We start from the raw sequence: 10,539 nt of genomic DNA, 5'->3' as shown, positions 1-10,539 counted from the left end.
CGACAGAGTTCGACCTTGACCGACTCCTTATTTGACCTTATACGATTGACCTGTCTTACCTTCGTATAATACACAAGCTGTAACGTTTCTAAATGAATTCGACAAAATACGCCAGATTTCGCCATTTAAACCCAAACCTTGTTGGAGCTTGTGTTGAAAACTGATCTGTTCGCATACTTTAAGGAATCTTTTGTGCAGCTCTTTTTCAAATAGTTTTCGAAATACAATTGTTTAGGTTATGTCTCTATAATTATTTATATCTAGTTTGTCTTTTTTTACCTCCTTTAAAGAGCGATATGACTACTCCATGTTAAAATGACGGCGGATAGTCATCGAATGCAAGTATCAAATTGTAAGGTTGCGATATGATATTTTATAAGTACAGACCACCGTACTGAATATGTTCCGCAACGACGTAACCTTGCCCCATCTGCCTTACCATTGTTAATGTCTTATAAACATACACTTTAATGTTAAAACAAACTGTCTCATATATACACATATAATTGTAGCCCATGCAACATACAAATGTACAAACAATACTACCACATACATGTGCTGAATACGCTACCACTGGATCAATGAGTTGAACCGAGTGTACGTACTTACATGATTTTCCCATGTCGCTTACCGTTCACACTCTTCTACGAACACACGAAGGAATGTGAAAAAGTCTTTAACGATTCGTGAAAGGTTAAATCGGAATTACCCACCTGTTCACCAAAATACCTCACACAAGGACTGAGCTCTGGAGTAAAACCTCACACCAGAACTGAGCTCTGGAGTAAAACCTCACACCAGAACTGAGCTCTGGAGTAAAACCTCACACCAGAACTGAGCTCTGGAGTAAAATCTCACATCAGAAATAGATGTTGATGTCAAGTGAAGACCGTGTCATATTGTCTTTCGATTAGTATCATCATCATGATTTTCTTGTTAAGAATTAAGAGAAGACTTAACGGCAACAATGGTGACTGACACAATATCGATACAGATCAAAATTCCTAATCGGATAGCTGTACGATTCACATACCATTGTTTTTTGTTGTTTGTGGGGTTTTTTGTTTTTGTTTTTGTTTTGCAAAACACATTACAAGAGTAGCATATTATAATAATACATTTTATTTTACTAACAATTTGGAGGGGGGGGGGGATAAGGCTTTAAGGGTAACGCCCTCCAATGTTATCATCTAAACATGTGAACGCGATCCTGTCAGTATCTATAACATAATGTTAACAAAATTGTTGAAAAAATTGTATTTAGATATAGTGATGTTCAATTACATGAAAAAATGTGATATCATAACGAATCACTAATCGGGCTTCTTATCAACAGTGAACCAGTTATTATCTATATACGACTCTCTAATAAATAACTTAGATCAAAATAATGAAATCAGATTTGTATTTTGTGATGTTTGTTAGGCGTTTGATAGAGTTTGGCGTGAAGGTCTACTCTTTAAATTGGAATCATATAGCACAAAAGAGAAAATATTGCAATGATTCATAATTAACTTTCTACTAGAAAACAGAGAATATCAATAGAAAGTTTACTTAAACTTTTAAGCATGTAGAAGCCGGTGTACCCCAAGACTCGGTCCTTGGTCCATTTCTTTTTTTAATCTATATTAATGATATAACAGAATGTGTAAAAAGTAAAATAAAACATTTTGCTGATGATACTTCTAAGTACATTTTGTATGATGTAATAGACAACAATAAAAATTCAATTGCAGTGAAATTAACCAGTGATCTAAATTCTATTTATGCATGGGCAAACAAAATTAATTAGCTGAACACTGAATCTGTAATATTCTCAAGGGAAAAGGAACCAAATGATAAATTTGCATATCATATAAGCAGTATTTATGGGCTAGCTAATGAATACATTGGAAATGTTGAAACACAGATTGGATAGAAAAAGTATCACAACAATATATAACTCTCTTGTTAGACCAATACTTGAATATGGGGATGTAGTATGAGACAACTGTAGTAACCAAAACAAAAAGTGGAAAAAACATCAATTTGTCCTTATGTTCAAAATTTTATATAATAAATCGCCTAAGTACGAAGAAGACATCAATGAACCATTCCTTTACGATAATATAAATGTAAGCTATTCACTAAGAAATAGACGTATTTTCAATCCCCCACTTTTTAAAACTGAAAATCGCTTCAACATATTTTTTCCTCAGCATGTAGATAATTCAACCTTCTTTCTGCGGGGATTTTAAACGCTACTTCTCTACTACAATTTAAACATATCATCAATTCTGATCATGTAAATAACACACTAGAATTTGCTAGCACATTTAGATACCGTGAGCAAAAACAATTAAATACGACAATTTGTCAGTTAAGAAATCGTGCTAGCAACCTCAATAAGAATTTGTTTATGGATCATCTGAATGACACATCAGCATGTAGATGTGGATATGACAATGAAAATGTGTTTCATTTTATATTTGAATGCCCACTCTTTAATACCATTAATGCAATTAGTACAAAATATTTCCCACTTTGGTATAACTGATAACCATCATCATTTTAATCTAAAAACTCTATTAAATGGGTGCATAATATGCTGCACTGATACTAACAAATACATTTTATAAAATATATCTGCCTATATTCGTCAAACTAATAAATTTGATATGCTATCTCGCTCACACCCAAACTTTTCATTGAAAGTTAAGTTAATATCTATAGTGTATATTATATATATATTTACAATGTATATGGGGCAAAGAAGTAATTCCAACAGTGTGGACAAGTTTAGGTTGTCAAATTTTCGGAGCGATTCGCTCCTTTATCAAGACACAGTGAAACAGAACAGTTATATGTACATATACATCATATTACAAGAAGATAAAATTGATATACTATAATTTAAAATATAGCTATTATATAAAACCAATAGTCCCCTCGGCTAAAGACAGCCGAAGGCAGCAATTACGCTGAGAGCATTGCGGCAAAGGAACGCTGATGTAGAGGACCTATTCTTGCGCAAGATGCACTGTCATATAAAGTGAGCCAATGAGAGATATCAAAAACGTAGAACATGTGCATTTGGGAATCTGGCTGTTCTGTTTCACTGTGTCTTGATAAAGGAGCGGATCGCTCGGAAAATTTGACAACCTAAACTTGTCCACATTGTTGGAATTACTTCTTTGCCCCATATACTATTTTAAGTAATTCGTATCCTACGGACATACCTCCATTAGGATCCAGTGTTATATGGGATTTTACCGTCTATATTACTTCTTTGACCCATATATATATTTATAGATAGATATTAAAATGGTGTATATACATTTTGTATACATAATATCTATCTTCACAACACCTCTGGTATTCTGACAGGACTGGATGGAAATTATGATTACTTACTCTAAATCCCTTTCTAATTATTCTATAGTTACATGATTATTCTACAGCGATTCATAAGCTACATTTTTAGAGAATCAACTCCAATAAATACATAAAGGTAACTACATTTTCCCTTATGAATCCATAACATTTTCTGAAATTCTACAAAAATGAATTTCTTGGTTACTTCTGTAATCCTATCTATCCAATTGGTGGGTGACCAATGTGTTTATATACGAGGACTTTGGGCCTGTATCCCTTTGATTTCATGCAGGATGGGTTATTCAACAAATACACATGATTTATTTAATTGTTAATATACCAAACAAAAACGGAAAATGATTATTGAGAGTAAAAAAACATATATATTCCACAAGTTACATGGGAGCTATCTCCCATACACTGTTTATTTGGATTATTACTTTACAGTATAAGTAATGTTTGTAAATAAGGTTGCAAAGGACTTAAATAGGCCAGGCCTGATGTCCTATCAAATTGACACATTCAAAGTCAATCAAATTTGTTTAAATCTAAATTTAATCTGATTAAAATAATTGTAGCATGGCCTTTGCTAATTGATATAGTTGTTAATAACGGGGTCGGAATGGCGAAACATAGCCAAACGTTATAGCCTTCATATCTGTAAAACATACTTTATGTACATCATTTATTGCCTGGCACAAACCTGAGAAAACAAAACAGCTATTGCTTGTTGATCTGTATCTGTATAATTCTGGAAGACCTCGATTCCAAATAAATGGTGTGCGCTTGGGATTAAAATTGTCGATGATCGAGTTTTAAAAGATTTTTAAGTCGGATCTTTTGACCAGATCTTCTAGGAGGTTGTTCCAATCAGTGGTGGCGCGTGTGAAGAATGATGAAGAACATACTGCATATTCATGATATATGGGTTTTGTCGCCCCGGTACGTGTAAAATATAACTACTGGTTTTGGATTGATCAATAATCTTATAAACTTCCTTCTACGCGGAAAAATAATAATGATATCGTTGCCATTACAGGGTTTATGTGGTTGTTGTGGGAAAACCCGCCAACAACAAACACATATATCCCAGCTACATTGTTGTAACGACTTAACGACTCGGTGCACTTCACTAGAATCTACACATTCGTAGTAATAACAGTCTGCAACGGTAACAATTCTCTTAATGGGTAATTTAAAGGTCTGGGAATGATGCTATTTAAAACAAAAATATCAGAAGAACGGTTGGTTATTGATTTTTTTGCACAGGTTGTCATGTACTTTGTTTAATGATAAGTAAATTCAATTCGTCAAAACAAATATGAGGGCCCAAGGCACATTGAGATAATTGAAACAGTTTCAATTGCAGAGGATTCAATAATATTTATTGCAACTTCCTTTTTGGTCAAATTACAACATTTCAACGGGTTTCGTTAAAAGGGTTACAACTGTAGTAGCGCGGTCTGGTTAGGATATTGCTGTGTAATGAGACATGAGATACTGGAACCCAAGGCATCCTTAATGTTAAAGTGCGGAGATCTGATTCACAGGAAGAGAAAATTCAAATGACATCTCTAGCTTCGAAGCCGTCATTACAACGCCCCATAATTAGTATTGAGTTAAATGACGGCGTCGATGCTCTGATACGTGTAAATACTGACTCGATTTACTTCTAAAGGAATTTTGATAGAACGAATATTCTATTTTTGACTGAACCGTATTGACGGGTTATTTCTGTCCATTTTCAATACATTTCATATAAGTCAAACACAATGAAAAACACGTCAATATTTATTTCCTTAAACAATTTGTCTAGGTCAAACAGAAGGCTGAACTAGAAAAACATAGAATTAAAGGACATACAAAGGAGATCAGGAAACAATCCGTTACAGCTACTATTTTTAATTTCGATCATCAACATTTATCAAGCTATCGTCATGCATTTTGTCATAGTCGCTACGTGTGTACAAAATCCTGACATAGTGGTGATGAGGAGAAAATATTCGAAAGAATACGTCAAAATCGATATAACCAGGGGAAAATGTGAACAGATAAACATTTAAACACACTCTATTTAAGACTACTAGGAAAATAAGAAAAGGTTTGCGTATTTGGTTCATCGACGGCACTAGCCAGGTGAGGACAACTTTGTGGAACCTCGAGAAGACAAGGCATTGTGTGTAGGGGAAGGAGGTCGAACTTATTGTCGGGACCTTGTTAAGATAATGCGTTGTATGGTAAGGGAATGAGTTTATTGTACAGGACCTTGTGAGAACAATGCGCTGTGTGTAACAGAAGGAAAAGTCAAGTTTATTGCACGGCACATCTTGAGAATAAAGCGTTTTGTGGTAGGGTACTGAGGTATCTATTTATTTCATTGTGCGGGCTACCCGTTCGTTAAGACAAAGCGGTGTGTTAATTGGAAAGAACAGTCGGGTAACTGGCACGGGACCTTGTGAGGACAAAGCCTTGTTTGGTAGGGGAAGGGGAGGGCGAGTTTTATTGTACAGGACCTTGTGAGGACAAAGCCTTGTTTGGAAGGGGACTGCAGGGTTTATTGTATTGTACGGGACCTCGTTAGGACAAAGCGTTGTGTGTAAGGGGAATGAGTGGTCTATTGAATTGTACGGGACCTCGTTAGGACAAAGCGTTGTGTGGTAGGGTACTGAGGGGTTTATTGTATTTTACGGGACATCTTTAGGAGAATGCGTTGCTTGGTAGGGGACTGAGAGGTTTATTGTATTGTTCGGGACCTCTTTAGGACAAAGTTATGTTTGTTAGTGGAAATGGACGGCGAGTTTATTGTCAAGGACCTTGTGAGGGCAAAGCTGTGTGTGGTACATGTAGGTGACTGAGTGGTCTATTGTATTGTACGGGACCCCGTAAGGACAAAGCGTTGTGTGGTAGTGAACTGAGCGGTCTATTGTATTGTACGGGACCTCGTTTGGACAAAGTGATGTTTGGTAGGGAACTAAGGGATTTATTTTATTGTACGGGACCTCGTTTGGACAAAGTGATGTTTGGTAAGGGACTAGGGGATTTATTTTATTGTACGGGACCTCGTTTGGACAAAGTGATGTTTGGTAGGGGACTAAGGGATTTATTTTATTGTACGGGACCTCGTTAGGACAAAGCATTGTGTGGTAGAGGACAGAGGGATTTATTGTATTGTACGGGACATCTTTAGGACAATGCGTTGTTTGGTAGGGTACTGAGGAGTTTATTGTATTGTACGGGACATCTTTAGGACAATGCGTTGTTTGGTAGGGTACTGCGGGGTTTATTGTATTTTACGGGACATCTTTAGGATAATGCGTTGTTTGGTAGGGTACTGAAGGGTTTATTGTATTGTACGGGACCTCGTTAGGACAAAGCGTTGCGTGGAAGCTATATGGGACTGAGGGAATTATTGTGTTGAACGGGACCTCCCCATGACAAAGCTTTGTGTGGTAGGGGAACGAGAGGACGAGTTTATTTGTACGGCACCAATTGTTGGAGTCTATACACAAGTACACAGGAAAACATCATTTTATTTTAATGACGTTAACCTCACGATCCCAATTTTCGTCATGATGATGGAAGCTGCACCAAATTCAGTAACGTTCCCGCCAATTTGTCATGCAATTAAGTTCTCAGTCTACTGCCATATAAACAACACCAAAGTAAGCAATAACTTTACCGAGAGCTTCACCGTTCGCAAGGATTGTTTTAAGCACTGGCGGTTATATGTGAATTTACACCAGACGAGTAATCAAAGACTCGGATGGACCCCACAAACGAAACCAAATATACGACTTACCTAGACATTTTGTGTGTTTCAAAAATAGCATTTATCAAATTATTTATATCTATCAGACACTTGTTTTCATCCGAGTTTTTTTCTATTTTGAACTGTTATTTAGTTTTGATAAGAAATTTTGACAGAAACAGCGTATCATGTAATGCATTAGAGAATGTTAAGGTATAAACCGTGTTTAAAAAATCCCCCATATTTTTGCGTGGGGAATTTATTTGTAAATCAAGCACAATATGAGAGTGTTCGTTTGTCTCAGTCGATGATGGCCTCACCTCCAGAAAACAGCGCGTTCCCCTTATCACTGATAGATGTGAAGGTTATAATTTAAACAACTTAATAGCCGTTCATCCACCCAAACCCCTGGCTAAAAAAGGACATAAGACTTTATCCATGATGACCTTGTATAAAAATCTACGTTATTTTGTTAAAGAGGTTTGATAGCCCTCCAACCAATTTAGGTACGGTTTGAACATCATGATGGCAGGACAAATGAGTTTTTTTAAGAATATTTTATACATACAACATCATTGAAAAGTTAAATGAAGGTCTACATTATTTATTCATATAACAAATCATGTGAGAATCATGAAAATCTGAAAATAACAACACTTGTTTGTAACCACCTAAGGAACCTTAAGTATTAAACCAATTTTTTAATATATTCGTACTCCTATTTGAATAAAATAGTTACCAGAATAGCTTCAATTAAGAATCATTAGTAGCAGCCATATCCTTCTTTGATTAAAATATGAATATTTGGGAGAGGGCCTAGCAAGTTGTAAGAACTTGTGCCCCATCCCTTTGACTAGTTAATGTTAATAAAAAAAAAGTTTGAATGAATGATTTTAATTCGAAACCCTGTCTTAGCCCAACTGCTAAGCTGTCGCCAAGAGTATGTTTTATTTGTTACGACTCATTTAGGGGGAAAGTAGTTTTTAAGAAAACAATATCGCTATTGGTCAATCGCTACATACCATTAGGAAAGTTATAAAAAATTGCCTGTTAAGAGTGAAAGCAGAATTTGTATTCTGTTTTGTTTACTTCTAGGATTAAGTCGCATGCGGTCACTTACGTCTCATAAATCAACAAAGGGGCCGATACAATCGTCACAAGTATATTGTATTTTAGGAATAATCATTACTTTGATCTGTAATTTAATAAATTCAAATTAATTATTCACAAAAAAAGTTGATAGTGGTGTGCAGTTCACCCTTCTCCTTAATTAGAGTAACAGTGTTATGAACAGACGACTTAGCATGCCGAGTTCCGTTCCACAGTGTCGTAATGTTTCATTTCGGTCCGCGCCGTGCTATGCACTTGGACGTTTTTCGTGCTTTATACACTGGTTAACCTTTAAAGGGAACAGTAACGTTAGTAGCTGTCACGGATAGCATTGACAGGTGCTGAGAAACAATTGTCGTAACTAGGAAAGCAATCGAGAAATCGTGTAGTCGGATCGCTTTTATCTACAGAATCCTGTTTTATTGTGGTTTTCTTTCGTAAGGCTCATCCTCTCAATCTGTCGTATCACCTTGGTCGGAAAAGCTTAACGTGTAGTTGTGATCGATTTCACACAAATACACATTATATACAGCGGCCAGACAAATAGCGCTAAACATACTACACGACTACGAAGCCAAGCACATGCACTCCCATATACATAATGATCACATAGCTAGCGGTGCCTTTTATTGGAAAGAGTTGCTGGAAGGGCTCACTAAGAATTTGCTCTTAGTGTTGTGTTAGTGTTCACTAGGATTCTATCTTGTTTTGACGTTAGATTTCATATAACTTTTCAGTAAGATTTCACAGAGACTTGCTGTAAAGGTTCACTAAGATTCTTTCTAAGGGTCCACATAGTTTTGCTGTTCGATTGCACATAGTTTTGCTGTTATATTTCACTAAGAGTTGTTGTAAGGGTTCATCGAGATTTGCTGTATGGTGTTACTTAGATTTGTTTTTAGGTTTATATGACTTTGACCACAGAAACATTACCCACTTAAAGGGCATCATGTATATAGAGCGGTTGTAATGTTCAGACTTGTGACGTTTCGTGGCTTGGTAGATGTTAGCTCAAGACAATCCAACAACGACTTTCTCAAATAAGACAAATTACTTTTATCTATTACCAGGTCCTGCAGAACAAACAAACTGTTCCTAAAATACAATGTTGTTACAGAGTCTGACTTGTTAAACTGGTTGAACAGTGTACACAAAAATAAAATCACTGACTTAACCTACACTCGAGGTTAACGTTATGGCAAACATTTAAAACTTAGAGTGTCATTACCTTAAAGGCCTATAAAATAGTTTTGATGCTTAAGCCCTTTTTTTAGCAAAACCATTCACAACCTAGTTGCAAGACTGAAGGGGTAATTGTCAAAGAGACAAATTTGAGGTGAAAAGACTTTTGATCTTTTTATAAAACAAACTTGTGGATCAAAGAAAATGTTACAGAGTTCTTACAAGTAACTATCACATGTAACTGGTCCAGGTAAGCGTACCCTCTGAACCTCTTGTTTTCACTTCTATTCTTGTGTTTCTTCTCTTTTGAGTTTCCGTCTTTGTGTAAGTGCGTCCACTGCAATGTGATACATGTATAACCTAAAATTAGATTTTGTGATCTGTTCTTTGGGAAACAAATGTACAAAAGCATTTTATTATTCCGAGGAAAGTAGAAAACAAATATATTCAATCCACAAAGTATGGGAATTTCCGGTTTGAGAATAGATTGGGTTTTTTATGTATTTTTTGTGCACAATATAGAAAAACCTCTTGCGTACAATTTATAAGAATGCATTCTCAAATTCCACTGTTTTCTAAGTAAACCATATGAAAACAATATTTCTATCATTAGCGATTTTTTTCCAAAACACACATATGTCAAAGTACGAGATTTGGGGACCCAAATCAGGTATTTTAATATCGATATTGAATACCGAATATTGTACGAATAAAGGGCATAACGTAATACATTTCTTACTTTCAATTTTGAATAACAAATGCTGAAATTCCAGAGTATTATAAACATGAAATATATTGTGATTTTGTGTTTAATTTAGTATATTTTCTACTACATTATATAAGTTCAGACTTTGTTAACAACTTTCATTTCAGTAATAATTACCATAACTTTAGTATGTAGTTAGTATGCATATACAATACCTACACCAATCTTTGTAGCCCAAAAACAAAAGATTCAAATATCCCTACCTCCCTACCGTGACGTAACCTCTATCTCGATGACAGAGCCACGGAGTGATCTCCCTTCCTCTTCCTTTTATGGCGCCTGCTGCATGCTGACGCACGGAGCTTGCTCCAATTCAAAACTTTGTTTTGTCGGTTTGGTTTGAGTGTCAACTCATATTTTTGCGCAGTTTGTGTGCCTT

This window comes from Mizuhopecten yessoensis, unplaced genomic scaffold (genome assembly GCF_002113885.1).
Source record: "Mizuhopecten yessoensis strain PY_sf001 unplaced genomic scaffold, ASM211388v2 scaffold4223, whole genome shotgun sequence".
Taxonomy (NCBI): domain Eukaryota; kingdom Metazoa; phylum Mollusca; class Bivalvia; order Pectinida; family Pectinidae; genus Mizuhopecten; species Mizuhopecten yessoensis.
This window is presented reverse-complemented; position numbering follows the sequence as displayed.